General features: G+C 44.1%; 22 non-coding genes and 1 pseudogene across 22 annotated transcripts; 8 read left to right on the forward strand and 15 right to left on the reverse strand.

Moving 5' to 3' along the window:
* The first annotated feature begins 1,774 nt into the window (after positions 1-1,774).
* LOC135011987 (U1 spliceosomal RNA) lies at positions 1,775-1,938 on the forward strand. Its single transcript, XR_010211010.1, has one exon. It is a non-coding gene; the product is annotated as a U1 spliceosomal RNA (small nuclear RNA).
* A 152-nt stretch (positions 1,939-2,090) lies between these two features.
* LOC135011859 (U1 spliceosomal RNA) lies at positions 2,091-2,253 on the forward strand. The gene has a single exon (XR_010210899.1). It is a non-coding gene; the product is annotated as a U1 spliceosomal RNA (small nuclear RNA).
* Positions 2,254-2,927: 674 nt separating this feature from the next.
* LOC135011812 (U1 spliceosomal RNA) lies at positions 2,928-3,091 on the forward strand. Its single transcript, XR_010210855.1, has one exon. It is a non-coding gene; the product is annotated as a U1 spliceosomal RNA (small nuclear RNA).
* A 152-nt stretch (positions 3,092-3,243) lies between these two features.
* Positions 3,244-3,395, forward strand: LOC135012001 (U1 spliceosomal RNA; annotated as a pseudogene).
* A 685-nt stretch (positions 3,396-4,080) lies between these two features.
* LOC135011733 (U1 spliceosomal RNA) lies at positions 4,081-4,244 on the forward strand. Its single transcript, XR_010210779.1, has one exon. It is a non-coding gene; the product is annotated as a U1 spliceosomal RNA (small nuclear RNA).
* Positions 4,245-4,396: 152 nt separating this feature from the next.
* On the forward strand, positions 4,397-4,559 carry LOC135011934 (U1 spliceosomal RNA). Its single transcript, XR_010210969.1, has one exon. It is a non-coding gene; the product is annotated as a U1 spliceosomal RNA (small nuclear RNA).
* Positions 4,560-5,233: 674 nt separating this feature from the next.
* Positions 5,234-5,397, forward strand: LOC135011788 (U1 spliceosomal RNA). The gene has a single exon (XR_010210833.1). It is a non-coding gene; the product is annotated as a U1 spliceosomal RNA (small nuclear RNA).
* A 152-nt stretch (positions 5,398-5,549) lies between these two features.
* Positions 5,550-5,712, forward strand: LOC135011860 (U1 spliceosomal RNA). The gene has a single exon (XR_010210900.1). It is a non-coding gene; the product is annotated as a U1 spliceosomal RNA (small nuclear RNA).
* Positions 5,713-6,537: 825 nt separating this feature from the next.
* On the reverse strand, positions 6,538-6,700 carry LOC135011903 (U1 spliceosomal RNA). Its single transcript, XR_010210938.1, has one exon. It is a non-coding gene; the product is annotated as a U1 spliceosomal RNA (small nuclear RNA).
* A 152-nt stretch (positions 6,701-6,852) lies between these two features.
* LOC135011785 (U1 spliceosomal RNA) lies at positions 6,853-7,016 on the reverse strand. Its single transcript, XR_010210830.1, has one exon. It is a non-coding gene; the product is annotated as a U1 spliceosomal RNA (small nuclear RNA).
* Positions 7,017-7,690: 674 nt separating this feature from the next.
* Positions 7,691-7,853, reverse strand: LOC135011889 (U1 spliceosomal RNA). The gene has a single exon (XR_010210928.1). It is a non-coding gene; the product is annotated as a U1 spliceosomal RNA (small nuclear RNA).
* A 152-nt stretch (positions 7,854-8,005) lies between these two features.
* LOC135011770 (U1 spliceosomal RNA) lies at positions 8,006-8,169 on the reverse strand. Its single transcript, XR_010210816.1, has one exon. It is a non-coding gene; the product is annotated as a U1 spliceosomal RNA (small nuclear RNA).
* A 674-nt stretch (positions 8,170-8,843) lies between these two features.
* On the reverse strand, positions 8,844-9,006 carry LOC135011904 (U1 spliceosomal RNA). Its single transcript, XR_010210939.1, has one exon. It is a non-coding gene; the product is annotated as a U1 spliceosomal RNA (small nuclear RNA).
* Positions 9,007-9,158: 152 nt separating this feature from the next.
* On the reverse strand, positions 9,159-9,322 carry LOC135011803 (U1 spliceosomal RNA). The gene has a single exon (XR_010210846.1). It is a non-coding gene; the product is annotated as a U1 spliceosomal RNA (small nuclear RNA).
* Positions 9,323-9,996: 674 nt separating this feature from the next.
* Positions 9,997-10,159, reverse strand: LOC135011905 (U1 spliceosomal RNA). The gene has a single exon (XR_010210940.1). It is a non-coding gene; the product is annotated as a U1 spliceosomal RNA (small nuclear RNA).
* A 152-nt stretch (positions 10,160-10,311) lies between these two features.
* Positions 10,312-10,475, reverse strand: LOC135011779 (U1 spliceosomal RNA). The gene has a single exon (XR_010210824.1). It is a non-coding gene; the product is annotated as a U1 spliceosomal RNA (small nuclear RNA).
* Positions 10,476-11,149: 674 nt separating this feature from the next.
* LOC135011935 (U1 spliceosomal RNA) lies at positions 11,150-11,312 on the reverse strand. The gene has a single exon (XR_010210970.1). It is a non-coding gene; the product is annotated as a U1 spliceosomal RNA (small nuclear RNA).
* Positions 11,313-11,464: 152 nt separating this feature from the next.
* LOC135011772 (U1 spliceosomal RNA) lies at positions 11,465-11,628 on the reverse strand. The gene has a single exon (XR_010210818.1). It is a non-coding gene; the product is annotated as a U1 spliceosomal RNA (small nuclear RNA).
* Positions 11,629-12,302: 674 nt separating this feature from the next.
* On the reverse strand, positions 12,303-12,465 carry LOC135011866 (U1 spliceosomal RNA). Its single transcript, XR_010210906.1, has one exon. It is a non-coding gene; the product is annotated as a U1 spliceosomal RNA (small nuclear RNA).
* A 152-nt stretch (positions 12,466-12,617) lies between these two features.
* Positions 12,618-12,782, reverse strand: LOC135011880 (U1 spliceosomal RNA). The gene has a single exon (XR_010210919.1). It is a non-coding gene; the product is annotated as a U1 spliceosomal RNA (small nuclear RNA).
* Positions 12,783-13,453: 671 nt separating this feature from the next.
* Positions 13,454-13,616, reverse strand: LOC135011927 (U1 spliceosomal RNA). Its single transcript, XR_010210962.1, has one exon. It is a non-coding gene; the product is annotated as a U1 spliceosomal RNA (small nuclear RNA).
* Positions 13,617-13,768: 152 nt separating this feature from the next.
* Positions 13,769-13,933, reverse strand: LOC135011716 (U1 spliceosomal RNA). Its single transcript, XR_010210763.1, has one exon. It is a non-coding gene; the product is annotated as a U1 spliceosomal RNA (small nuclear RNA).
* Positions 13,934-14,905: 972 nt separating this feature from the next.
* On the reverse strand, positions 14,906-15,069 carry LOC135011691 (U1 spliceosomal RNA). Its single transcript, XR_010210739.1, has one exon. It is a non-coding gene; the product is annotated as a U1 spliceosomal RNA (small nuclear RNA).
* Between the last annotated feature and the right edge of the window lie 12,620 nt (positions 15,070-27,689).

Genomic DNA, 27,689 nt, shown 5'->3' on the forward strand with positions numbered 1-27,689 from the left:
AGTCTGTTTAATGTGAAAACAAGGTGATATCTAATTAGCACACAGGTAAGGAATTAAGAAAATCTTTATTTAAGGGTGAAGATGTTTCTCACAAAATCGTTGCCCCAATGCATCATTGAAATTCAAGCTGAAAAGATGATTTTAATATATCACTTGTACATTTTGTATTGCTCTTCTGGTGACAATGTAGTTTGTTTTTGTCAATTACCATTTTAATAATCGGGTAAAGAAAATTAATTGGATTTTTGAAAGAAAACAATACTGTCAATATACTATTAAAAAAAATTAAAATGGTAAAAGTTATTGTACTTTAAGTAAAAATAAAAGCTAAAATATCAATCCCAGTTTTGGATTACTTTAATGAACAAAAAAAAAATGCATATAGCAAAGGATAGTTTCAATCTGCCTACCTCTGGGTTATGGGCCCAGCATGCTTCCAGTGCAGTACTCTGCTGCACATGTAAGTGCAAGAGATCCTGAAGCACTCACTCATCATGCGAAAGTACCAATGTGTTTCTTCATTGGTTGCTGGAAGAAACATCTTACAAAAACTCTCCAGATTATTGACTTTTTAAAGTTTTTCTAGGAAACGTTCTAGATGAATGCTTATTAGTCTTTGTCAGTATGTACTTTTTACAAAGTGTCTCTGTGGCGCAATCGGTTAGTGTGTTCAGCTATTAATCAAAAGGTTGGTGGTTCAATCCCACCCAGGGACGAAATTGACCTTGTGATCAGATTTTGGTGATATTTAAGTAGACAAGTCAAAATTTCGAAAACCCCTGTTATGGTGTAGGGTACCTGGCCTTCTCTGATGTAATCAGAGTTAGATTTGATTCAGTGATTTTATAAAAACAGCTAGGAAGCACAATTTAGCAGTGGGTTGCAGAGAAAAAAGAAATATGCTGGCAAAAAAATCCAATTGACTGATTAAACAGCTCTTCATTTTCTGGCTTTATTTTTATGCTAACATGAAGGTGCTTCTCCCAGGGCAAGGCTCACCCATTGCACTCTGGGTGTGCTGCCCCTGCGATTTCCCCAAATGTGGGAAACTTGACTGCATAATTTGTGTTTCCCCTGGTCGGCTCTCGTATAATTCAGATCTCTTTGTCTCAGGTCTCTCTCCAGCCTAGTTTGCTGTCTGTTTCCACTTCTCTTTTCTTCAGCCGCTCCCTTCTATACCCTTGTGCACTATCCTGACTTCTCCTCCAGTCTGCTTACTTTGTGCCTTCCAATGCACAATGCAAACTACAGGAAGTGCTGCAGGGCCCACACCCTTTTACTTGCCTTACAGAGCAGCTCTGGAGCTGTTACAGTGCCCAGCTGCTGCAAGAAATCAGCTTGAATGCTTCAGGGGATGGGGCATGGCCAACATGAGCCCCACACCAAAGGAGGGTGGAGGTGTTTAATGCGAACTAGGGGTCATCCAAGCACCGCAAAAGGCCGCCATGCCCTGCACGCCCATTTTCTCTTTTCATATGCAGATGAGGGTTGAAGCCAACTTTGACCCACTGCTTGGATGACATCACCGTATGCAAATCCGTCTTCTGCAGAACTTCCCCCAGGAGTGCTTGTACTAGTTGTTGCATATGGTTTGATATTTGATGGTGCTTCAGTATTAGGCAGCCTTCCGCCCTCCCATGTTCATCTGAAAAGATGTGGTCTCCCTGCAGTTGTTGTCCCCAGATGAGAGTTCCCTTGTGCTGCCTCAGTTGAATCTCCTTTGCTTGACAGAGATGTGCCTGAGCAGCGGCCCTCACCAGCCCTATCCCAAATCATACTTATTTTGCATAGGAGATACCATGGTCATGAAGATTGTTCTCCCAGGGTGAGGTTCATTCATTGCATTCTGGGTATGCTGACCCCTGTGATTTTCCCAAATGTGGGAAACTCGACTGCATTATTTGTGGTAGTGGGGGACTGTGTTTGTGCTTTCCTCTGGTCAGCTCTGGTAAAAGTCAGATTTCTTTGTCTCAGATCTTCCTCTAGCCTTGTTCTTCTTTCGAGAGTTCCCTGGTGCTGCCTCAGTTGGATCTCCTTCACTTCACAGGGGGGAACCCGAGCAGCGACCCTCCCCAGCTCTAGCCCAACTCCTACTTACCTGCCAGGTGAGATACTATGATCATGAAGGTGCTTCTCCCAGGGCAAGGCTCACCCATTGCACTCTGGGTGTGCTGCCCCTGCGATTTCCCCAAATGTGGGAAACTTGACTGCATAATTTGTGTTTCCCCTGGTCGGCTCTCGTATAATTCAGATCTCTTTGTCTCAGGTCTCTCTCCAGCCTAGTTTGCTGTCTGTTTCCACTTCTCTTTTCTTCAGCCGCTCCCTTCTATACCCTTGTGCACTATCCTGACTTCTCCTCCCGTCTGCTTACTTTGTGCCTTCCAATGCACAATGCGAACTACAGGTAGTGCTGCAGGGCCCACACCCTTTTACTTGCCTTACAGAGCAGCTCTGGAGCTGTTACAGTGCCCAGCTGCTGCAAGAAATCAGCTTGAATGCTTCAGGGGCTGGGGCATAGCCAACATGAGCCCCACACCAAAGGAGGGTGGAGGTGTTTAATGCAAACTAGGGGTCAGCCAAGCGCCGCAAAAGGCCACCATGCCCTGCACGCCCCTTTTCTCTTTTCATATGCAGACGAGGGTTGAAGCCAACTTTGACCCACTGCTTGGATGACATCACCATATGCAAATCCATCTGCGGCAGGCCTTCCCCCAGGAATGCTTGCACTAGTTGTTGCATTTGGTTTGTTGTTTGGGGGTGCTTCAGTATTAGGCAGCCTTCTGCCCTCCCATGTTCATCTGAAAATATATGTTCTCCCTGCAGTTGTTGTCCCAAGATGAGAGTTCCCTTGTGCTGCCTCAGTTGAATCTCCTTTACTTGACAGAGATGTGCATGAGCAGCGGCCCTCCCCAGCCCTATTCCAAATCATACTTATTTTGCATAGGAGATACCATGGTCATGAAGATTTTTCTCCCAGGGTGAGGTTCATTCATTGCATTTTGGGTATGCTGACCCCTGTGATTTCCCCAAATGTCGGAAACTTGACTGCATTATTTGTGGTAGTGGGAGACTGTGTTTGTGCTTTCCTCTGGTCAGCTCTGGTAAAAGTCAGATTTCTTTGTCTCAGATTTTCCTTTAGCCTTGTTCTTCTTTCGAGAGTTCCCTTGTGCTGCCTCAGTTGGATCTCCTTCACTTTACAGGGGGGTACCCGAGCAGCGACCCTCCCCAGCTCTAGCCCAACTCCTACTTACCTGCCAGGTGAGATACTATGATCATGAAGGTGCTTCTCCCAGGGCAAGGCTCACCCATTGTACTCTGGGTGTGATGCTCCTGCGATTTCCCCAAATGTGGGAATCTTGACTGCATAATTTGTGTTTCCCCTGGTCGGCTCACGTATAATTCAGATCTCTTTGTCTCAGGTCTCTCTCCAGCCTAGTTTGCTGTCTGTTTCCACTTCTCTTTTCTTCAGCCGCTCCCTTCTATACCCTTGTGCACTATCCTGACTTCTCCTCCCATCTGCTTACTTTGTGCCTTCCAATGCACAATGCAAACTACAGGTAGTGCTGCAGGGCCCACACCCTTTTACTTGCCTTACAGAGCAGCTCTGGAGCTGTTACAGTGCCCAGCTGCTGCAAGAAATCAGCTTGAATGCTTCAGGGGCTGGGGCATAGCCAACATGAGGCCCACACCGAAGGAGGGTGGAGGTGTTTAATGCGAACTAGGGGTCATCCAAGCACCGCAAAAGGCCGCCATGCCCTGCACGCCCCTTTTCTCTTTTCATATGCAGATGAGGGTTGAAGCCAACTTTGACCCACTGCTTGGATGACATCACCGTATGCAAATCCATCTTCTGCAGAACTTCCCCCAGGAATGCTTGCACTAGTTGTTGCATTTGGTTTGTTGTTTGGGGGTGCTTCAGTATTAGGCAGCCTTCTGCCCTCCCATGTTCATCTGAAAATATGTGTTCTCCCTGCAGTTGTTGTCCCCAGATGAGAGTTCCCTTGTGCTGCCTCAGTTGAATCTCCTTTACTTGACAGAGATGTGCATGAGCAGCGGCCCTTCCCAGCCCTATTCCAAATCATACTTATTTTGCATAGGAGATACCATGGTCATGAAGATTGTTCTCCCAGGGTGAGGTTCATTCATTGCATTTTGGGTATGCTGACCTCTGTGATTTCCCCAAATGTGGGAAACTTGACTGCATTATTTGTGGTAGTGGGGGACTGTGTTTGTGCTTTCCTCTGGTCAGCTCTGGTAAAAGTCAGATTTCTTTGTCTCAGATTTTCCTCTAGCCTTGTTCTTCTTTCGAGAGTTCCCTTGTGCTGCCTCAGTTGGATCTCCTTCACTTTACAGGGGGGTACCCGAGCAGCGACCCTCCCCAGCTCTAGCCCAACTCCTACTTACCTGCCAGGTGAGATACTATGATCATGAAGGTGCTTCTCCCAGGGCAAGGCTCACCCATTGCACTCTGAGTGTGCTGCCCCTGCGATTTCCCCAAATGTGGGAAACTTGACTGCATAATTTGTGTTTCCCCTGGTCGGCTCTCGTATAATTCAGATCTCTTTGTCTCAGGTCTCTCTCCAGCCTAGTTTGCTGTCTGTTTCCACTTCTCTTTTCTTGAGCCGCTCCCTTCTATGCCCTTGCGCACTATCCTGACTTCTCCTCCTGTCTGCTTACTTTGTGCCTTCCAACGCACAATGCGAACTACAGGTAGTGCTGCAGGGCCCACACCCTTTTACTTGCCTTACAGAGCAGCTCTGGAGCTGTTACAGTGCCCAGCTGCTGCAAGAATTCAGCTTGAATGCTTCAGGGGCTGGGGCATAGCCAACATGAGCCCCACACCAAAGGAGGGTGAAGGTGTTTAATGCAAACTAGGGGTCAGCCAAGCGCCGCAAAAGGCCACCTTGCCCTGCACGCCCCTTTTCTCTTTTCATATGCAGACGAGGGTTGAAGCCAACTTTGACCAACTGCTTGGATGACATCACCATATGCAAATCCATCTGCGGCAGGCCTTCCCCCAGGAATGCTTGCACTAGTTGTTGCATTTGGTTTGTTGTTTGGGGGTGCTTCAGTATTAGGCAGCCTTCTGCCCTCCCATGTTCATCTGAAAATATATGTTCTCCCTGCAGTTGTTGTCCCAAGATGAGAGTTCCCTTGTGCTGCCTCAGTTGAATCTCCTTTACTTGACAGAGATGTGCATGAGCAGCGGCCCTCCCCAGCCCTCTTCCAAATCATACTTATTTTGCATAGGAGATACCATGGTCATGAAGATTTTTCTCCCAGGGTGAGGTTCATTCATTGCATTTTGGGTATGCTGACCCCTGTGATTTCCCCAAATGTGGGAAACTCGACTGCATTATTTGTGGTAGTGGGAGGCTGTGTTTGTGATTTCTTCTGGTCAGCTCTGGTAAAAGTCAGATTTCTTTGTTTCAGATTTTCCTTTAGCCTTGTTCTTCTTTCGAGAGTTCCCTTGTGCTGCCTCAGTTGGATCTCCTTCACTTAACAGGGGGGTGCCCGAGCAGCGACCCTCCCTAGCTCTAGCCCAACTCCTACTTACCTGCCAGGTGAGATACTATGATCATGAAGGTGCTTCTCCCAGGGCAAGGCTCACCCATTGCACTCTGGGTGTGCTGCCCCTGCGATTTCCCCAAATGTGGGAAACTTGACTGCATAATTTGTGTTTCCCCTGGTCGGCTCTCGTATAATTCAGATCTCTTTGTCTCAGATCTCTCTCCAGCCTAGTTTGCTGTCTGTTTCCACTTCTCTTTTCTTCAGCCGCTCCCTTCTATACCCTTGTGCACTATCCTGACTTCTCCTCCCGTCTGCTTACTTTGTGCCTTCCAATGCACAATGCAAACTACAGGTAGTGCTGCAGGGCCCACACCCTTTTACTTGCCTTACAGAGCGTCTCTGGAGCTGTTACAGTGCCCAGCTGCTGCAAGAAATCTGCTTGAATGCTTCAGGGGATGGGACATGGCCAACATGAGCCCCACACCAAAGGAGGGTGGAGCAGAAGGCTGCCTAATACTGAAGCACCCCCAAACAACAAACCAAATGCAACAACTAGTGCAAGCATTCCTGGGGGAAGGCCTGCCGCAGATGGATTTGCATATGGTGATGTCATCCAAGCAGTGGGTCAAAGGTGGCTTCAACCCTCGTCTGCATATAAAAACAGAAAAGGGGCGTGCAGGGCATGGTGGCCTTTTGCGGCGCTTGACTGACCCCTAGTTTGCATTAAACACCTCCACCCTCCTTCGGTGTGGGGCTCATGTTGGCTATGCCCCAGCCCCTGAAGCATTCAAGCTGATTTCTTGCAGCAGCTGGCCACTGTAACAGCTCCAGAGCTGCTCTGTAAGGCAAGTAAAAGGGTGTGGGCCCTGCAGCACTACCTGTAGTTTGCATTGTGCATTGGAAGGCACAAAGTAAGCAGACGGGAGAAGTCAGGATAGTGCACAAGGGTATAGAAGGGAGCGGCTGAAGAAAAGAGAAGTGGAAACAGACAGCAAACTAGGCTGGAGAGAGACCTGAGACAAAGAGATCTGAATTATACGAGAGCCGACCAGGGGAAACACAAATTATGCAGTCAAGTTTCCCACATTTGGGGAAATCGCAGGAGCAGCACACCCAGAGTACAATGGGTGAGCCTTGCCCTGGGAGAAGCACCTTCATGATCATAGTATCTCACCTGGCAGGTAAGTAGGAGTTGGGCTAGAGCTGGGGAGGGTCGCTGCTCGGGTACCCCCCTGTAAAGTGAAGGAGATCCAACTGAGGCAGCACAAGGGAACTCTCGAAAGAAGAACAAGGCTAAAGGAAAATCTGAGACAAAGAAATCTGACTTTTACCAGAGCTGACCAGAAGAAATCACAAACACAGCCTCCCACTACCACAAATAATGCAGTCAAGTTTCCCACATTTGGGGAAATCACAGGGGTCAGCATACCCAAAATGCAATGAATAAACCTCACCCTGGGAGAAAAATCTTCATGACCATGGTATCTCCTATGCAAAATAAGTATGATTTGGAATAGGGCTGGGGAGGGCCGCTGCTCATGCACATCTCTGTCAAGTAAAGGAGATTTAACTGAGGCAACACAAGGGAACTCTCATCTGGGGACAACAACTGCAGGGAGAACATATATTTTCAGATGAACATGGGAGGGCAGAAGGCTGCCTAATACTGAAGCACCCCCAAACAACAAACCAAATGCAACAACTAGTGCAAGCATTCCTGGGGGAAGGCCTGCCGCAGATGGATTTGCATATGGTGATGTCATCCAAGCAGTGGGTCAAAGTTGGCTTCAACCCTCGTCTGCATATGAAAAGAGAAAAGGGGCGTGCAGGGCATGGCGGCCTTTTGCGGTGCTTGGATGACCCCTAGTTCGCATTAAACACCTCCACCCTCTTTTGGTGTGGGGCTCATGTTGGCCATGCCCCATCCCCTGAAGCATTCAAGCAGATTTCTTGCAGCAGCTGGGCACTGTAACAGCTCCAGAGCTGCTCTGTAAGGCAAGTAAAAGGGTGTGGGCCCTGCAGCACTACCTGTAGTTTGCATTGTGCATTGGAAGGCACAAAGTAAGCAGACGGGAGGAGAAGTCAGGATAGTGCACAAGGTTATAGAAGGGAGCGGCTGAAGAAAAGAGAAGTGGAAACAGACAGCAAACTAGGCTGGAGAGAGACCTGAGACAAAGAGATCTGAATTATACGAGAGCCGACCAGGGGAAACACAAATTATGCAGTCAAGTTTCCCACATTTGGGGAAATCGCAGGGGCAGCACACCCAGAGTGCAATGGGTGAGCCTTGCCCTGGGAGAAGCACCATCATGATCATAGTATCTCACCTGGCAGGTAAGTAGGAGTTGGGCTAGAGCTGGGGAGGGTCTCTGCTCGGGCACCCCCCTGTCAAGTGAAGGAGATCCAACTGAGGCAGCACAAGGGAACTCTCAAAAGAAGAACAGGGCTAGAGGAAGATCTGAAACAAAGAAATCTGACTTTTACCAGAGCTGACCAGAGGAAAACACAAACACAGTCCCCCACTACCACAAATAAAGCAGTCGAGTTTCCCACATTTGGGGAAATCACAGGGGTCAGCATACCCAGAATGCAATGAATGAACCTCACCCTGGGAGAATAATCTTCATGACCATGATATGTCCTATGCAAAATAAGTATGATTTGGGATAGAGCTGGGGTGGGCCGCTGCTCAGGCACATCTCTGTCAAGTTAAGGAGATTCAACTGAGGCAGCACAAGGGAACTCTCATCTGGGGACAACAACTGCAGGGAGACCACATCTTTTCAGATGAACATGGGAGGGCAGAAGGCTGCCTAATACTGAAGCACCCCCAAACAACAAACCAAATGCAACAACTAGTGCAAGCATTCCTGGGGGAAGTTCTGCAGAAGACGGATTTGCATACGGTGATGTCATCCAAGCAGTGGGTCAAAGTTGGCTTCAACCCTCATCTGCATATGAAAAGAGAAAAGGGGCGTGCAGGGCATGGCGGCTTTTTGCGGTGCTTGGATGACCCCTAGTTCGCATTAAACACCTCCACCTTCCTTTGGTGTGGGGCTCATGTTGGCCATGCCCCATCCCCTGAAGCATTCAAGCTGATTTCTTGCAGCAGCTGGGCACTGTAACAGCTCCAGAGCTGCTCTGTAAGGCAAGTCAAAGGGTGTGGGCCCTGCAGCACTACCTGTAGTTTGCATTGTGCATTGGAAGGCACAAAGTAAGCAGACGGGAGGAGAAGTCAGGATAGTGCACAAGGGTATAGAAGGGAGCGGCTGAAGAAAAGAGAAGTGGAAACAGACAGCAAACTAGGCTGGAGAGAGACCTGAGACAAAGAGATCTGAATTATACGAGAGCCGACCAGGGGAAACACAAATTATGCAGTCAAGTTTCCCACATTTGGGGAAATCGCAGGAGCAGCACACCCAGAGTACAATGGGTGAGCCTTGCCCTGGGAGAAGCACCTTCATGATCATAGTATCTCACCTGGCAGGTAAGTAGGAGTTGGGCTAGAGCTGGGGAGGGTCGCTGCTCGGGTACCCCCCTGTAAAGTGAAGGAGATCCAACTGAGGCAGCACAAGGGAACTCTCGAAAGAAGAACAAGGCTAAAGGAAAATCTGAGACAAAGAAATCTGACTTTTACCAGAGCTGACCAGAGGAAAGCACAAACACAGTCTCCCACTACCACAAATAATGCAGTCAAGTTTCCCACATTTGGGGAAATCACAGGGGTCAGCATACCCAAAATGCAATGAATGAACCTCACCCTGGGAGAAAAATCTTCATGACCATGGGATCTCCTATGCAAAATAAGTATGATTTGGAATAGGGCTGGGGAGGGCCGCTGCTCATGCACATCTCTGTCAAGTAAAGGAGATTCAACTGAGGCAGCACAAGGGAACTCTCATCTTGGGACAACAACTGCAGGGAGAACACATATTTTCAGATGAACATGGGAGGGCAGAAGGCTGCCTAATACTGAAGCACCTCCAAACAACAAACCAAATGCAACAACTAGTGCAAGCATTCCTGGGGGAAGGCCTGCCGCAGATGGATTTGCATATGGTGATGTCATCCAAGCAGTGGGTCAAAGTTGGCTTCAACCCTCGTCTGCATATGAAAACAGAAAAGGGGCGTGCAGGGCATGGTGGCCTTTTGCGGCGCTTGTCTGACCCCTAGTTTGCATTAAACACCTCCACCCTCCTTCGGTGTGGGGCTCATGTTGGCTATGCCCCAGCCCCTGAAGCATTCAAGCTGATTTCTTGCAGCAGCTGGGCACTGTAACAGCTCCAGAGCTGCTCTGTAAGGCAAGTAAAAGGGTGTGGGCCCTGCAGCACTACCTGTAGTTTGCATTGTGCATTGGAAGGCACAAAGTAAGCAGACGGGAGGAGAAGTCAGGATAGTGCACAAGGGTATAGAAGGGAGCGGCTGAAGAAAAGAGAAGTGGAAACAGACAGCAAACTAGGCTGGAGAGAGACCTGAGACAAAGAGATCTGAATTATACGAGAGCCGACCAGGGGAAACACAAATTATGCAGTCAAGTTTCCCACATTTGGGGAAATCGCAGGAGCAGCACACCCAGAGTACAATGGGTGAGCCTTGCCCTGGGAGAAGCACCTTCATGATCATAGTATCTCACCTGGCAGGTAAGTAGGAGTTGGGCTAGAGCTGGGGAGGGTCGCTGCTCGGGTACCCCCCTGTAAAGTGAAGGAGATCCAACTGAGGCAGCACAAGGGAACTCTCGAAAGAAGAACAAGGCTAAAGGAAAATCTGAGACAAAGAAATCTGACTTTTACCAGAGCTGACCAGAGGAAAGCACAAACACAGTCTCCCACTACCACAAATAATGCAGTCAAGTTTCCCACATTTGGGGAAATCACAGGGGTCAGCATACCCAAAATGCAATGAATGAACCTCACCCTGGGAGAAAAATCTTCATGACCATGGTATCTCCTATGCAAAATAAGTATGATTTGGAATAGGGCTGGGGAGGGCCGCTGCTCATGCACATCTCTGTCAAGTAAAGGAGATTCAACTGAGGCAGCACAAGGGAACTCTCATCTTGGGACAACAACTGCAGGGAGAACACATATTTTCAGATGAACATGGGAGGGCAAAAGGCTGCCTAATACTGAAGCACCCCCAAACAACAAACCAAATGCAACAACTAGTGCAAGCATTCCTGGGGGAAGTTCTGCAGAAGACGGATTTGCATACGGTGATGTCATCCAAGCAGTGGGTCAAAGTTGGCTTCAACCCTCATCTGCATATGAAAAGAGAAAAGGGGCGTGCAGGGCATGGCGGCCTTTTGCGGTGCTTGGATGACCCCTAGTTCGCATTAAACACCTCCACCCTCCTTTGGTGTGGGGCTCATGTTGGCCATGCCCCATCCCCTGAAGCATTCAAGCTGATTTCTTGCAGCAGCTGGGCACTGTAACAGCTCCAGAGCTGCTCTGTAAGGCAAGTAAAAGGGTGTGGGCCCTGCAGCACTACATGTAGTGTGCATTGTGCATTGGAAGGCACAAAGTAAGCAGACGGGAGGAGAAGTCAGGATAGTGCACAAGGGTATAGAAGGGAGCGGCTGAAGAAAAGAGAAGTGGAAACAGACAGCAAACTAGGCTGGAGAGAGACCTGAGACAAAGAGATCTGAATTATACGAGAGCCGACCAGGGGAAACACAAATTATGCAGTCAAGTTTCCCACATTTGGGGAAATCGCAGGGGCAGCACACTCAGAGTGCAATGGGTGAGCCTTGCCCTGGGAGAAGCACCTTCATGATCATAGTATCTCACCTGGCAGGTAAGTAGGAGTTGGGCTAGAGCTGGGGAAAGTCGCTGTTCGGGCACCCCCCTGTCAAGTGAAAGAGATCCAACTGAGGCAGCACAAGGGAACTCTCGAAAGAAGAACAAGGCTAGAGGAAGATCTGAGACAAAGAAATCTGACTTTTTCCAGAGCTGACCAGAGGAAAGCACAAACACAGTCCCCCACTACCACAAATAATGCAGTCGAGTTTCCCACATTTGGGGAAATCACAGGGGTCAGCATACCCAAAATGCAATGAATGAACCTCACCCTGGGAGAACAATCTTCATGACCATGGTATCTCCTATGCAAAATAAGTATGATTTGGGATAGGGCTGGGGAGGGCCGCTGCTCATGCACATCTCTGTCAAGTAAAGGAGATTCAACTGAGGCAGCACAAGGAAACTCTCATCTGGGGACAACAACTGCAGGGAGAACACATATTTTCAGATGAACATGGGAGGGCAGAAGGCTGCCTAATACTGAAGCACCCCCAAACAACAAACCAAATGCAACAACTAGTACAAGCATTCCTGGGGGAAGTTCTGCAGAAGACGGAATTGCATACGGTGATGTCATCCAAGCAGTGGGCCAAAGTTGGCTGGAACCCTCATCTGCATATGAAAAGAGAAAAGGGGTATGCAGGGCATGGCGGCCTTTTGCGGCGCTTGGATGACCCTTAGTTCGCATTAAACACCTCCACCCTCCTTCGGTGTGGGGCTCATGTTGGCCATGCCCCATCCCCTGAAGCATTCAAGCTGATTTCTTGCAGCAGCTTGGCACTGTAACAGCTCCAGAGCTGTTCAGTAAGGCAAGTAAAAGGGTGTGGGCCCTGCAGCACTACCTGTAGTTTGCATTGCGCATTGGAAGGCACAAAGTAAGCAGACAGGAGGAGAAGTCAGGATAGTGCACAAGGGTATAAAAGGGAGCGGCTCAAGAAAAGAGAAGTTGAAACAGACAGCAAACTAGGCTGGAGAGAGACCTGAGACAAAGAGATCTGAATTATACGAGACCTGACCAGGGGAAACACAAATTATGCAGTCAAGTTTCCCACATTTGGGGAAATCGCAGGGGCAGCACACCCAGAGTGCAATGGGTGAGCCTTGCCCTGGGAGAAGCACCTTCATGATCATAGTATCTCACCTGGCAGGTAAGTAGGAGTTGGGCTAGAGCTGGGGAGGGTCGCTGCTCGGGCACCCCCCTGTCAAGTGAAGGAGATCCAACTGAGGCAGCACAAGGAAACTCTCGAAAGAAGAACAAGGCTAGAGGAAGATCTGAAACAAAGAAATTTGACTTTTACCAGAGCTGACCAGAGGAAAACACAAACACAGTCCCCCACTACCAACAAATAAAGCAGTCGCGTTTCCCACATTTGGGGAAATCACAGGGGTCAGCATACCCAGAATGCAATGAATGAACCTCACCCTGGGAGAGTAATCTTCATGACCATGGTATCTCCTATGCAAAATAAGTATGATTTGGGATAGGGCTGGGGAGGGCCGCTGCTCATGCACATCTCTGTCAAGTAAAGGAGATTCAACTGAGGCAGCACAAGGGAACTCTCATCTGGGGACAACAACTGCAGGGAGAACACATATTTTCAGATGAACATGGGAGGGCAGAAGGCTGCCTAATACTGAAGCACCCCCAAACAACAAACCAAATGCAACAACTAGTGCAAGCATTCCTGGGGGAAGTTCTGCAGAAGACGGATTTGCATACGGTGATGTCATCCAAGCAGTGGGTCAAAGTTGGCTTCAACCCTCATCTGCATATGAAAAGAGAAAAGGGGCGTGCAGGGCATGGCGGCCTTTTGCGGTGCTTGGATGACCCCTAGTTCGCATTAAACACCCCCACCCTCCTTTGGTGTGGGGCTCATGTTTGCCATGCCCCATCCCCTGAAGCATTCAAGCTGATTTATTGCAGCAGCTGGGCACTGTAACAGCTCCAGAGCTGCTCTGAACGGCAAGTAAAAGGGTGTGGGCCCTGCAGCACTACCTGTAGTTTGCATTGTGCATTGGAAGGCACAAAGTAAGCAGACGGGAGAAGTCAGGATAGTGCGCAAGGGCATAGAAGGGAGCGGCTCAAGAAAAGAGAAGTTGAAACAGACAGCAAACTAGGCTGGAGAGAGACCTGAGACAAAGAGATCTGAATTATACGAGAGCCGACCAGGGGAAACACAAATTATGCAGTCAAGTTTCCCACATTTGGGGAAATCGCAGGAGCAGCACACCCAGAGTGCAATGGGTGAGCCTTGCCCTGGGAGAAGCACCTTCCTGATTATAGTATCTCACCTGGCAGGTAAGTAGGAGTTGGGCTAGAGCTTGGGAGGGTCGCTGCTCGGGCACCCCCCTGTCAAGTGAAGGAGATCCAACTGAGGCAGCACAAGGAAACTCTCGAAAGAAGAACAAGGCTAGAGGAAGATCTGAGACAAAGAAATCTGACTTTTACCAGAGCTGACCAGAGGAAAGCACAAACACAGTCCCCCACTACCACAAATAATGCAGTCGAGTTTCCCCAAATTTGGGAAAATCACAGGGGTCAGCATACCCAGAATGCAATGAATGAACCTCACCCTCGGAGAACAATCTTCATGACCATGGTATCTCCTATGCAAAATAAGTATGATTTAGGATAGGGCTGAGGAGGGCCGCTGCTCAGGCACATCTCTGTCAAGTAAAGGAGATTCAACTGAGGCAGCACAAGGGAACTCTCATCTGGGGACAACAACTGCAGGGAGAACACATATTTTCAGATGAACATGGGAGGGCAGAAGGCTGCCTAATACTGAAGCACCCCCAAACAACAAACCAAATGCAACAACTAGTGCAAGCATTCCTGGGGGAAGGCCTGCAGCAGATGGATTTGCATACGGTGATGTCATCCAAGCAGTGGGTCAAAGTTGGCTTCAACCCTCGTCTGCATATGAAAAGAGAAAAGGGGCGTGCAGGGCATGGCGGCCTTTTGCGGCGCTTGGATGACCCCTAGTTCGCATTAAACACCTCCACCCTCCTTCGGTGTGGGGCTCATGTTGGCTATGCCCCAGCCCCTGAAGCATTCAAGCTGATTTCTTGCAGCAGCTGGGCACTGTAACAGCTCCAGAGCTGCTCTGTACGGCAAGTAAAAGGGTGTGGGCCCTGCAGCACTACCTGTAGTTTGCATTGTGCATTGGAAGGCACAAAGTAAGCAGACAGGAGGAGAAGTCAGGATAGTGCACAAGGGTATAAAAGGGAGGGGCTCATGAAAAAAGAAGTGGAAACAGACAGCAAACTAGGCTGGAGAGAGACCTGAGACAAAGAGATCTGAATTATACGAGAGCCGACCAGGGGAAACACAAATTATGCAGTCAAGCTTCCCACATTTGGGGAAATCAGAGTGCAATGGGTGAGCCTTGCCCTGGGAGAAGCACCTTTATGATCATAGTATCTCACCTGGCAGGTAAGTAGGAGTTGGGCTAGAGCTGGGGAGGGTCGCTGCTCGGGCACCCCCCTGTCAAGTGAAAGAGATCCAACTGAGGCAGCACAAGGGAACTCTCGAAAGAAGAACAAGGCTAGAGGAAGATCTGAGACAAATAAATCTGACTTTTACCAGAGCTGACCAGAGGAAAGCACAAACACAGTCCCCCACTACCACAAATAATGCAGTCGAGTTTCCCACATTTGGGGAAATCACAGGGGTCAGCATACCCAGAATACAATGAATGAACCTCACCCTGGGAGAACAATCTTCATGACCATGGTATCTCCTATGCAAAATAAGTATAATTTGGGATAGGGCTGGGGAGGGCCGCTGCTCAGGCACATATCTGTCAAGTAAAGGAGATTCAACTGAGGCAGCACAAGGGAACTCTCATCTGGGGACAACAACTGCAGGGAGAACACATATTTTCAGATGAACATGGGAGGGCAGAAGGCTGCCTAATACTGAAGCACCCCCAAACAACAAACCAAATGCAACAACTAGTGCAAGCATTCCCGGGGGAAGGCCTGCAGCAGATGAATTTTAAAGCCTCCTGTTAGTGCTTCATCTACACGTTATAGCCCTGAATTTTCCAATGCCTATCTCTTTGCAAAAGAGAGATATCGGCAAGGAATAGCTGTATTGTACCTTTGCATTTTTCTCCCAAACGAAAGACACTAGAATGAAAATTTTAAAGCCTCCTGTTAGTGCTTCATCTACACGTTATAGCCCTGAATTTTCCAATGCCTATCTCTGTGCAAAAGAGAGATATCGGCAAGGAAATGCTGTATTGTACCTTTGCATTTTTCTCCCAAACGAAAGACACTAGAATGAAAATTTTAAAGCCTCCTGTTAGTGCTTCATCTACACGTTATAGCCCTGTATTTTCCAATGCCTATCTCTTTGCAAAAGAGAGATATCGGCAAGGAAAAGCTGCATTGTACCTTTGCATTTTTCTCCCAAACGAAAGACACTAGAATGAAAATTGTAAAGCCTCCTGTTAGTGCTTCATCTACACGTTATAGCCCTGCATTTTCCAATGCCTAGCTCTTTGCAAAAGAGAGATATTGGCAAGGAAAAGCTGTATTGTACCTTTGCATTTTTCTCCCAAACGAAGGACACTAGGTTGAAAATTTTAAAGCCTCCTATTAGTGCTTCATCTACACGTTATAGCCCTGAATTTTCCAATGCCTATCTCTTTGCAAAAGAGAGATATCGGCAAGGAAAAGCTGCATTGTACTTTTGCATTTTTCTCCCAAACGAAAGACACTAGAATGAAAATTTTAAAGCCTCCTTTTAGTGCTTCATCTACACGTAATAGTCCTGAATTTTCCAATGCCTATCTCTTTGCAAAAGAGAGATATCGGCAAGGAAAAACTGTATTGTACCTTTGCATTTTTCTCCCAAACGAAAGACACTAGAATGAAAATTTTAAAGCCTCCTGTTAGTGCTTCATCTACACGTTATAGCCCTGAATTTTCCAATGCCTAGCTCTTTGCAAAAGAGAGATATTGGCAAGGAAAAGCTGTATTGTACCTTTGCATTTTTCTCCCAAACGAAGGACACTAGATTGAAAATTTTAAAGCCTCCTATTAGTGCTTCATCTACACGTTATAGCCCTGAATTTTCCAATGCCTATCTCTTTGCAAAAGAGAGATATCGGCAAGGAAAAGCTGCATTGTACTTTTGCATTTTTCTCCCAAACGAAAGACACTAGAATGAAAATTTTAAAGCCTCCTTTTAGTGCTTCATCTACACGTTATAGCCCTGCATTTTCCAATGCCTATCTCTTTGCAAAAGAGAGATATCGGCAAGGAAAAGCTGTATTGTACCTTTGCATTTTTCTCCCAAACGAAAGACACTAGAATGAAAATTGTAAAGCCTCCTGTTAGTGCTTCATCTACACGTTATAGCCCTGAATTTTCCAATGCCTATCTCTTTGCAAAAGAGAGATATCGGCAAGGAAAAACTGTATTGTACCTTTGCATTTTTCTCCCAAACGAAAGACACTAGAATGAAAATTTTAAAGCCTCCTGTTAGTGCTTCATCTACACGTTATAGCCCTGAATTTTCCAATGCCTAGCTCTTTGCAAAAGAGAGATATCGGCAAGGAAAAGCTGTATTGTACCTTTGCATTTTTCTCCCAAACGAAGGACACTAGAATGAAAATTTTAAAGCCTCCTGTTAGTGCTTCATCTACACGTTATAGCCCTGAATTTTCCAATGCCTATCTCTTTGCAAAAGAGAGATATCGGCAAGGAAAAGCTGTATTGTACCTTTGCATTTTTCTCCCAAACGAAAGACACTAGAATGAAAATTGTAAAGCCTCCTGTTAGTGCTTCATCTACACGTTATAGCCCTGAATTTTCCAATGCCTATCTCTTTGCAAAAGAGAGATATCGGCAAGGAAAAACTGTATTGTACCTTTGCATTTTTCTCCCAAACGAAAGACACTAGAATGAAAATTTTAAAGCCTCCTGTTAGTGCTTCATCTACACGTTATAGCCCTGAATTTTCCAATGCCTAGCTCTTTGCAAAAGAGAGATATTGGCAAGGAAAAGCTGTATTGTACCTTTGCATTTTTCTCCCAAACGAAGGACACTAGATTGAAAATTTTAAAGCCTCCTATTAGTGCTTCATCTACACGTTATAGCCCTGAATTTTCCAATGCCTATCTCTTTGCAAAAAAGAGATATCGGCAAGGAAAAACTGTATTGTACCTTTGCATTTTTCTCCAAACGAAAGACACTAGAATGAAAATTGTAAAGCCTCCTGTTAGTGCTTCATCTACACGTTATAGCCCTGAATTTTCCAATGCCTATCTCTTTGCAAAAGAGAGATATCGGCAAGGAAAAACTGTATTGTACCTTTGCATTTTTCTCCCAAACGAAAGACACTAGAATGAAAATTTTAAAGCCTCCTATTAGTGCTTCATCTACACGTTATAGCCCTGAATTTTCCAATGCCTATCTCTTTGCAAAAGAGAGATATCGGCAAGGAAAAGCTGCATTGTACCTTTGCATTTTTCTCCCAAACGAAAGACACTAGAATGAAAATTTTAAAGCCTCCTTTTAGTGCTTCATCTACACGTAATAGTCCTGAATTTTCCAATGCCTATCTCTTTGCAAAAGAGAGATATCGGCAAGGAAATGCTGTATTGTACCTTTGCATTTTTCTCCCAAACGAAAGACACTAGAATGAAAATTTTAAAGCCTCCTGTTAGTGCTTCATCTACACGTTATAGCCCTGCATTTTCCAATGCCTATCTCTTTGCAAAAGAGAGATATCGGCAAGGAAAAGCTGCATTGTACTTTTGCATTTTTCTCCCAAACGAAAGACACTAGAATGAAAATTTTAAAGCCTCCTTTTAGTGCTTCATCTACACGTTATAGCCCTGCATTTTCCAATGCCTATCTCTTTGCAAAAGAGAGATATCGGCAAGGAAAAGCTGTATTGTACCTTTGCATTTTTCTCCCAAACGAAAGACACTAGAATGAAAATTGTAAAGCCTCCTGTTAGTGCTTCATCTACACGTTATAGCCCTGAATTTTCCAATGCCTATCTCTTTGCAAAAGAGAGATATCGGCAAGGAAAAACTGTATTGTACCTTTGCATTTTTCTCCCAAACGAAAGACACTAGAATGAAAATTTTAAAGCCTCCTGTTAGTGCTTCATCTACACGTTATAGCCCTGAATTTTCCAATGCCTAGCTCTTTGCAAAAGAGAGATATCGGCAAGGAAAAGCTGCATTGTACTTTTGCATTTTTCTCCCAAACGAAAGACACTAGAATGAAAATTTTAAAGCCTCCTTTTAGTGCTTCATCTACACGTAATAGTCCTGAATTTTCCAATGCCTATCTCTTTGCAAAAGAGAGATATCGGCAAGGAAATGCTGTATTGTACCTTTGCATTTTTCTCCCAAACGAAAGACACTAGAATGAAAATTTTAAAGCCTCCTGTTAGTGCTTCATCTACACGTTATAGCCCTGCATTTTCCAATGCCTATCTCTTTGCAAAAGAGAGATATCGGCAAGGAAAAGCTGTATTGTACCTTTGCATTTTTCTCCCAAACGAAAGACACTAGAATGAAAATTGTAAAGCCTCCTGTTAGTGCTTCATCTACACGTTATAGCCCTGCATTTTCCAATGCCTAGCTCTTTGCAAAAGAGAGATATTGGCAAGGAAAAGCTGTATTGTACCTTTGCATTTTTCTCCCAAACGAAGGACACTAGATTGAAAATTTTAAAGCCTCCTATTAGTGCTTCATCTACACGTTATAGCCCTGCATTTTCCAATGCCTATCTCTTTGCAAAAGAGAGATATCGGCAAGGAAAAGCTGCAATGTACTTTTGCATTTTTCTCCCAAACGAAAGACACTAGAATGAAAATTTTAAAGCCTCCTTTTAGTGCTTCATCTACACGTAATAGTCCTGAATTTTCCAATGCCTATCTCTTTGCAAAAGAGAGATATCGTCAAGGAAATGCTGTATTGTACCTTTGCATTTTTCTCCCAAACGAAAGACACTAGAATGAAAATTTTAAAGCCTCCTGTTAGTGCTTCATCTACACGTTATAGCCCTGCATTTTCCAATGCCTAGCTCTTTGCAAAAGAGAGATATTGGCAAGGAAAAGCTGTATTGTACCTTTGCATTTTTCTCCCAAACGAAGGACACTAGATTGAAAATTGTAAAGCCTCCTATTAGTGCTTCATCTACACGTTATAGCCCTGCATTTTCCAATGCCTATCTCTTTGCAAAAGAGAGATATCGGCAAGGAAAAGCTGCAATGTACTTTTGCATTTTTCTCCCAAACGAAAGACACTAGAATGAAAATTTTAAAGCCTCCTTTTAGTGCTTCATCTACACGTAATAGTCCTGAATTTTCCAATGCCTATCTCTTTGCAAAAGAGAGATATCGGCAAGGAAATGCTGTATTGTACCTTTGCATTTTTCTCCCAAACGAAAGACACTAGAATGAAAATTTTAAAGCCTCCTGTTAGTGCTTCATCTACACGTTATATCCCTGCATTTTCCAATGCCTATCTCTTTGCAAAAGAGAGATATCGGCAAGGAAAAGCTGTATTGTACCTTTGCATTTTTCTCCCAAACGAAAGACACTAGAATGAAAATTGTAAAGCCTCCTGTTAGTGCTTCATCTACACGTTATAGCCCTGAATTTTCCAATGCCTATCTCTTTGCAAAAGAGAGATATCGGCAAGGAAAAACTGTATTGTACCTTTGCATTTTTCTCCCAAACGAAAGACACTAGAATGAAAATTTTAAAGCCTCCTGTTAGTGCTTCATCTACACGTTATAGCCCTGAATTTTCCAATGCCTAGCTCTTTGCAAAAGAGAGATATTGGCAAGGAAAAGCTGTATTGTACCTTTGCATTTTTCTCCCAAACGAAGGACACTAGATTGAAAATTTTAAAGCCTCCTATTAGTGCTTCATCTACACGTTATAGCCCTGAATTTTCCAATGCCTATCTCTTTGCAAAAGAGAGATATCGGCAAGGAAAAGCTGTATTGTACCTTTGCATTTTTCTCCCAAACGAAGGACACTAGAATGAAAATTTTAAAGCCTCCTGTTAGTGCTTCATCTACACGTTATAGCCCTGAATTTTCCAATGCCTATCTCTTTGCAAAAGAGAGATATCGGCAAGGAAAAGCTGTATTGTACCTTTGCATTTTTCTCCCAAACGAAAGACACTAGAATGAAAATTTTAAAGCCTCCTGTTAGTGCTTCATCTACACGTTATAGCCCTGCATTTTCCAATGCCTATCTCTTTGCAAAAGAGAGATATCGGCAAGGAAAAGCTGCATTGTACCTTTGCATTTTTCTCCCAAACGAAAGACACTAGAATGAAAATTGTAAAGCCTCCTGTTAGTGCTTCATCTACACGTTATAGCCCTGCATTTTCCAATGCCTAGCTCTTTGCAAAAGAGAGATATTGGCAAGGAAAAGCTGTATTGTACCTTTGCATTTTTCTCCCAAACGAAGGACACTAGATTGAAAATTTTAAAGCCTCCTATTAGTGCTTCATCTACACGTTATAGCCCTGAATTTTCCAATGCCTAGCTCTTTGCAAAAGAGAGATATTGGCAAGGAAAAGCTGCATTGTACTTTTGCATTTTTCTCCCAAACGAAAGACACTAGAATGAAAATTTTAAAGCCTCCTTTTAGTGCTTCATCTACACGTAATAGTCCTGAATTTTCCAATGCCTATCTCTTTGCAAAAGAGAGATATCGGCAAGGAAATGCTGTATTGTACCTTTGCATTTTTCTCCCAAACGAAAGACACTAGAATGAAAATTTTAAAGCCTCCTGTTAGTGCTTCATCTACACGTTATAGCCCTGCATTTTCCAATGCCTATCTCTTTGCATAAGAGAGATATCGGCAAGGAAAAGCTGTATTGTACCTTTGCATTTTTCTCCCAAACGAAAGACACTAGAATGAAAATTGTAAAGCCTCCTGTTAGTGCTTCATCTACACGTTATAGCCCTGAATTTTCCAATGCCTATCTCTTTGCAAAAGAGAGATATCGGCAAGGAAAAACTGTATTGGACCTTTGCATTTTTCTCCCAAACGAAAGACACTAGAATGAAAATTTTAAAGCCTCCTGTTAGTGCTTCATCTACACGTTATAGCCCTGAATTTTCCAATGCCTAGCTCTTTGCAAAAGAGAGATATTGGCAAGGAAAAGCTGTATTGTACCTTTGCATTTTTCTCCCAAACGAAGGACACTAGATTGAAAATTTTAAAGCCTCCTATTAGTGCTTCATCTACACGTTATAGCCCTGAATTTTCCAATGCCTATCTCTTTGCAAAAGAGAGATATCGGCAAGGAAAAGCTGTATTGTACCTTTGCATTTTTCTCCCAAACGAAGGACACTAGAATGAAAATTTTAAAGCCTCCTGTTAGTGCTTCATCTACACGTTATAGCCCTGAATTTTCCAATGCCTATCTCTTTGCAAAAGAGAGATATCGGCAAGGAAAAGCTGTATTGTACCTTTGCATTTTTCTCCCAAACGAAAGACACTAGAATGAAAATTTTAAAGCCTCCTGTTAGTGCTTCATCTACACGTTATAGCCCTGAATTTTCCAATGCCTATCTCTGTGCAAAAGAGAGATATCGGCAAGGAAATGCTGTATTGTACCTTTGCATTTTTCTCCCAAACGAAAGACACTAGAATGAAAATTTTAAAGCCTCCTGTTAGTGCTTCATCTACACGTTATAGCCCTGCATTTTCCAATGCCTATCTCTTTGCAAAAGAGAGATATCGGCAAGGAAAAGCTGCATTGTACCTTTGCATTTTTCTCCCAAACGAAAGACACTAGAATGAAAATTGTAAAGCCTCCTGTTAGTGCTTCATCTACACGTTATAGCCCTGCATTTTCCAATGCCTAGCTCTTTGCAAAAGAGAGATATTGGCAAGGAAAAGCTGTATTGTACCTTTGCATTTTTCTCCCAAACGAAGGACACTAGATTGAAAATTTTAAAGCCTCCTATTAGTGCTTCATCTACACGTTATAGCCCTGAATTTTCCAATGCCTATCTCTTTGCAAAAGAGAGATATCGGTAAGGAAAAGCTGTATTGTACCTTTGCATTTTTCTCCCAAACGAAAGACACTAGAATGAAAATTTTAAAGCCTCATGTTAGTGCTTCATCTACACGTTATAGCCCTGAATTTTCCAATGCCTATCTCTGTGCAAAAGAGAGATATCGGCAAGGAAATGCTGTATTGTACCTTTGCATTTTTCTCCCAAACGAAAGACACTAGAATGAAAATTTTAAAGCCTCCTGTTAGTGCTTCATCTACACGTTATAGCCCTGCATTTTCCAATGCCTATCTCTTTGCAAAAGAGAGATATCGGCAAGGAAAAGCTGTATTGTACCTTTGCATTTTTCTCCCAAACGAAAGACACTAGAATGAAAATTGTAAAGCCTCCTGTTAGTGCTTCATCTACACGTTATAGCCCTGAATTTTCCAATGCCTATCTCTTTGCAAAAGAGAGATATCGGCAAGGAAAAACTGTATTGTACCTTTGCATTTTTCTCCCAAACGAAAGACACTAGAATGAAAATTTTAAAGCCTCCTGTTAGTGCTTCATCTACACGTTATAGGCCTGAATTTTCCAATGCCTAGCTCTTTGCAAAAGAGAGATATTGGCAAGGAAAAGCTGTATTGTACCTTTGCATTTTTCTCCCAAACGAAGGACACTAGATTGAAAATTTTAAAGCCTCCTATTAGTGCTTCATCTACACGTTATAGCCCTGAATTTTCCAATGCCTATCTCTTTGCAAAAGAGAGATATCGGCAAGGAAAAACTGTATTGTACCTTTGCATTTTTCTCCCAAACGAAAGACACTAGAATGAAAATTGTAAAGCCTCCTGTTAGTGCTTCATCTACACGTTATAGCCCTGCATTTTCCAATGCCTAGCTCTTTGCAAAAGAGAGATATTGGCAAGGAAAAGCTGCATTGTACCTTTGCATTTTTCTCCCAAACGAAGGACACTAGATTGAAAATTTTAAAGCCTCCTATTAGTGCTTCATCTACACGTTATAGCCCTGAATTTTCCAATGCCTATCTCTTTGCAAAAGAGAGATATCGGCAAGGAAAAGCTGTATTGTACCTTTGCATTTTTCTCCCAAACGAAGGACACTAGAATGAAAATTTTAAAGCCTCCTGTTAGTGCTTCATGTACACGTTATAGCCCTGAATTTTCCAATGCCTATCTCTTTGCAAAAGAGAGATATCGGCAAGGAAAAGCTGTATTGTACCTTTGCATTTTTCTCCCAAACGAAAGACACTAGAATGAAAATTTTAAAGCCTCCTGTTAGTGCTTCATCTACACGTTATAGCCCTGAATTTTCCAATGCCTATCTCTTTGCAAAAGAGAGATATCGGCAAGGAAATGCTGTATTGTACCTTTGCATTTTTCTCCCAAACGAAAGACACTAGAATGAAAATTTTAAAGCCTCCTGTTAGTGCTTCATCTACACGTTATAGCCCTGCATTTTCCAATGCCTAGCTCTTTGCAAAAGAGAGATATTGGCAAGGAAAAGCTGTATTGTACCTTTGCATTTTTCTCCCAAACGAAGGACACTAGATTGAAAATTTTAAAGCCTCCTATTAGTGCTTCATCTACACGTTATAGCCCTGAATTTTCCAATGCCTATCTCTTTGCAAAAGAGAGATATCGGCAAGGAAAAGCTGCATTGTACTTTTGCATTTTTCTCCCAAACGAAAGACACTAGAATGAAAATTTTAAAGCCTCCTTTTAGTGCTTCATCTACACGTAATAGTTCTGAATTTTCCAATGCCTATCTCTTTGCAAAAGAGAGATATCGGCAAGGAAATGCTGTATTGTACCTTTGCATTTTTCTCCCAAACGAAAGACACTAGAATGAAAATTTTAAAGCCTCCTTTTAGTGCTTCATCTACACGTAATAGTCCTGAATTTTCCAATGCCTATCTCTTTGCAAAAGAGAGATATCGGCAAGGAAAAGCTGTATTGTACCTTTGCATTTTTCTCCCAAACGAAAGACACTAGAATGAAAATTTTAAAGCCTCCTGTTAGTGCTTCATCTACACGTTATAGCCCTGCATTTTCCAATGCCTATCTCTTTGCAAAAGAGAGATATCGGCAAGGAAAAGCTGTATTGTACCTTTGCATTTTTCTCCCAAACGAAAGACACTAGAATGAAAATTGTAAAGCCTCCTGTTAGTGCTTCATCTACACGTTATAGCCCTGAATTTTCCAATGCCTATCTCTTTGCAAAAGAGAGATATCGGCAAGGAAAAACGGTATTGTACCTTTGCATTTTTCTCCCAAACGAAAGACACTAGAATGAAAATTTTAAAGCCTCCTGTTAGTGCTTCATCTGCACGTTATAGCCCTGAATTTTCCAATGCCTAGCTCTTTAACGTGTAGATGAAGCACTAACAGGAGGCTTTACAATTTTCATTCTAGTGTCTTTCGTTTGGGAGAAAAATGCAAAGGTACAATGCTGCTTTTCCTTGCCGATATCTCTCTTTTGCAAAGAGATAGGCATTGGAAAATGCAGGGCTATAACGTGTAGATGAAGCACTAACAGGAGGCTTTAAAATTTTCATTCTAGTGTCCTTCGTTTGGGAGAAAAATGCAAAGGTACAATACAGCTTTTCCTTGCCGATATCTCTCTTTTGCAAAGAGATAGGCATTGGAAAATTCAGGGCTATAACGTGTAGATGAAGCACTAACAGGAGGCTTTAAAATTTTCATTCTAGTGTATTTCGTTTGGGAGAAAAATGCAAAGGTACAATACCGCTTTTCCTTGCCGATATCTCTCTTTTGCAAAGAGCTAGGCATTGGAAAATTCAGGGCTAGAACGTGTAGATGAAGCACTAATAGGAGGCTTAAAAATTTTCAATCTAGTGTCCTTCGTTTGGGAGAAAAATGCAAAGGTACAATACAGCTTTTCCTTGCCAATATCTCTCTTTTGCAAAGAGCTAGGCATTGGAAAATTCAGGGCTATAACGTGTAGATGAAGCACTAACAGGAGGCTTTAAAATTTTCATTCTAGTGTCTTTCGTTTGGGAGAAAAATGCAAAAGTACAATGCTGCTTTTCCTTGCCGATATCTCTCTTTTGCAAAGAGATAAGCATTGGAAAATTCAGGGCTATAACGTGTAGATGAAGCACTAACAGGAGGCTTTAAAATTTTCATTCTAGTGTCTTTCGTTTGGGAGAAAAATGCAAAGGTACAATACAGCTTTTCCTTGCCAATATCTCTCTTTTGCAAAGAGCTAGGCATTGGAAAATGCAGGGCTATAACGTGTAGATGAAGCACTAACAGGAGGCTTTACAATTTTCATTCTAGTGTCTTTCGTTTGGGAGAAAAATGCAAAGGTACAATGCAGCTTTTCCTTGCCGATATCTCTCTTTTGCAAAGAGATAGGCATTGGAAAATGCAGGGCTATAACGTGTAGATGAAGCACTAACAGGAGGCTTTAAAATTTTCATTCTAGTGTCCTTCGTTTGGGAGAAAAATGCAAAAGTACAATACAGCTTTTCCTTGCCAATATCTCTCTTTTGCAAAGAGCTAGGCATTGGAAAATTCAGGGCTATACCGTGTAGATGAAGCACTAACAGGAGGCTTTTCAATTTTCATTCTAGTGTCTTTCGTTTGGTAGAAAAATGCAAAGGTACAATACAGCTTTTCCTTGCCGATATCTCTCTTTTGCAAAGAGATAGGCATTGGAAAATTCAGGGCTATAACGTGTAGATGAAGCACTAACAGGAGGCTTTAAAATTTTCATTCTAGTGTCTTTCGTTTGGGAGAAAAATGCAAAGGTACAATACAGCTTTTCCTTGCCGATATCTCTCTTTTGCAAAGAGATAGGCATTGGAAAATTCTGGGCTATAACGTGTAGATGAAGCACTAACAGGAGGCTTTAAAATTTTCATTCTAGTGTCCTTCGTTTGGGAGAAAAATGCAAAGGTACAATACAGCTTTTCCTTGCCGATATCTCTCTTTTGCAAAGAAATAGGCATTGGAAAATTCAGGGCTATAACGTGTAGATGAAGCACTAATAGGAGGCTTTAAAATTTTCATTCTAGTGTCCTTCGTTTGGGAGAAAAATGCAAAGGTACAATAAAGCTTTTCCTTGCCGATATCTCTCTTTTGCAAAAAAATAGGCATTGGAAAATTCAGGGCTATAACGTGTAGATGAAGCACTAACAGGAGGCTTTAAAATTTTCATTCTAGTGTCTTTCGTTTGGGAGAAAAATGCAAAGGTACAATACAGCTTTTCCTTGCCGATATCTCTCTTTTGCAAAGAGCTAGGCATTGGAAAATTCAGGGCTATAACGTGTAGATGAAGCACTAACAGTAGGCTTTAAAATTTTCATTCCCAATGGGGATGGCTTCCCGGGAGGTAACCCCTATTGAGTGAAGGGAGTATATAGGATACGACCCAGTGGTACCTGACGACATAGATACTAACAGCTATTTAATAACATTACGCTAGAAAGTGATTATTAGCAACATATATATCTATATAAACAACCCCGCCAGGGTTGTGCCTTCAAAAATAATCACACACGGACACGCTTTTTAAACCTTTTTTTCACATCTCTTTATTTTTCTTATGCACATGTATGTTAGTTCTGTGATTTTAACCTTTATGTTTCACTGCAGTTTGGGATAATAATATTAATATTTATCCAATTTTAATACATACTTAATAAAGGTTATATTTTATGATTCATTCATTCTGTCCAGTGCGTCAACAGTGCAGATTTCTTCTTGTTTTTTCTCCCAAATTCTATAACAATGACAGTAAATGTTGTTTCTTTTCAAACAGAACTTTCTTGACCATGCTACTTGCTTGAAAGATCTGGGAGCACATGGAAAACAGTACAAACCATGCAGTATCACAAGAGCCTTTATTTGATCTTTCATGAAGATAGAGCAGAATTGAGGACACGTCAACAATTTCTGCCGAAGGTGGTTCATCTTTCCACATGGTGCCTTTGGCCACTGACACCTTCGTTGAGTCAAAGTCTCTGGCTGTGGTCAGAACTTTGAAAATTTATGTCACCAGAACGGTTCAGATTAGGAAAACAGAGGCTCTGTTTGTCCTGTATGCTCCCAACAGGATTGGGTGTCCTGCTTCCATGTAGACCATTATGCGCTGGATCTGTGGTAAGATTCAGCATGCTCATTCCATGGCAGGATTGCCGTTACTGAATTAGGTGAAGACCCATTCTACTAGAAAGGTGGGTTCATCCTGGGCAGCTGGTCGGGGAGTCTCGGCATTGCAACTTTGCCGAGCAGCTATTTAGTAAACACTTTTGCTAAGTTTTACAAGTTTGATACCTTGGCTGATGATAACCTCAAGTTGGGTCATTCGGTGCTGCAGAGTCGTACGCA

Source organism: Pseudophryne corroboree, unplaced genomic scaffold, assembly GCF_028390025.1.
Source record: "Pseudophryne corroboree isolate aPseCor3 unplaced genomic scaffold, aPseCor3.hap2 scaffold_251, whole genome shotgun sequence".
Taxonomy (NCBI): domain Eukaryota; kingdom Metazoa; phylum Chordata; class Amphibia; order Anura; family Myobatrachidae; genus Pseudophryne; species Pseudophryne corroboree.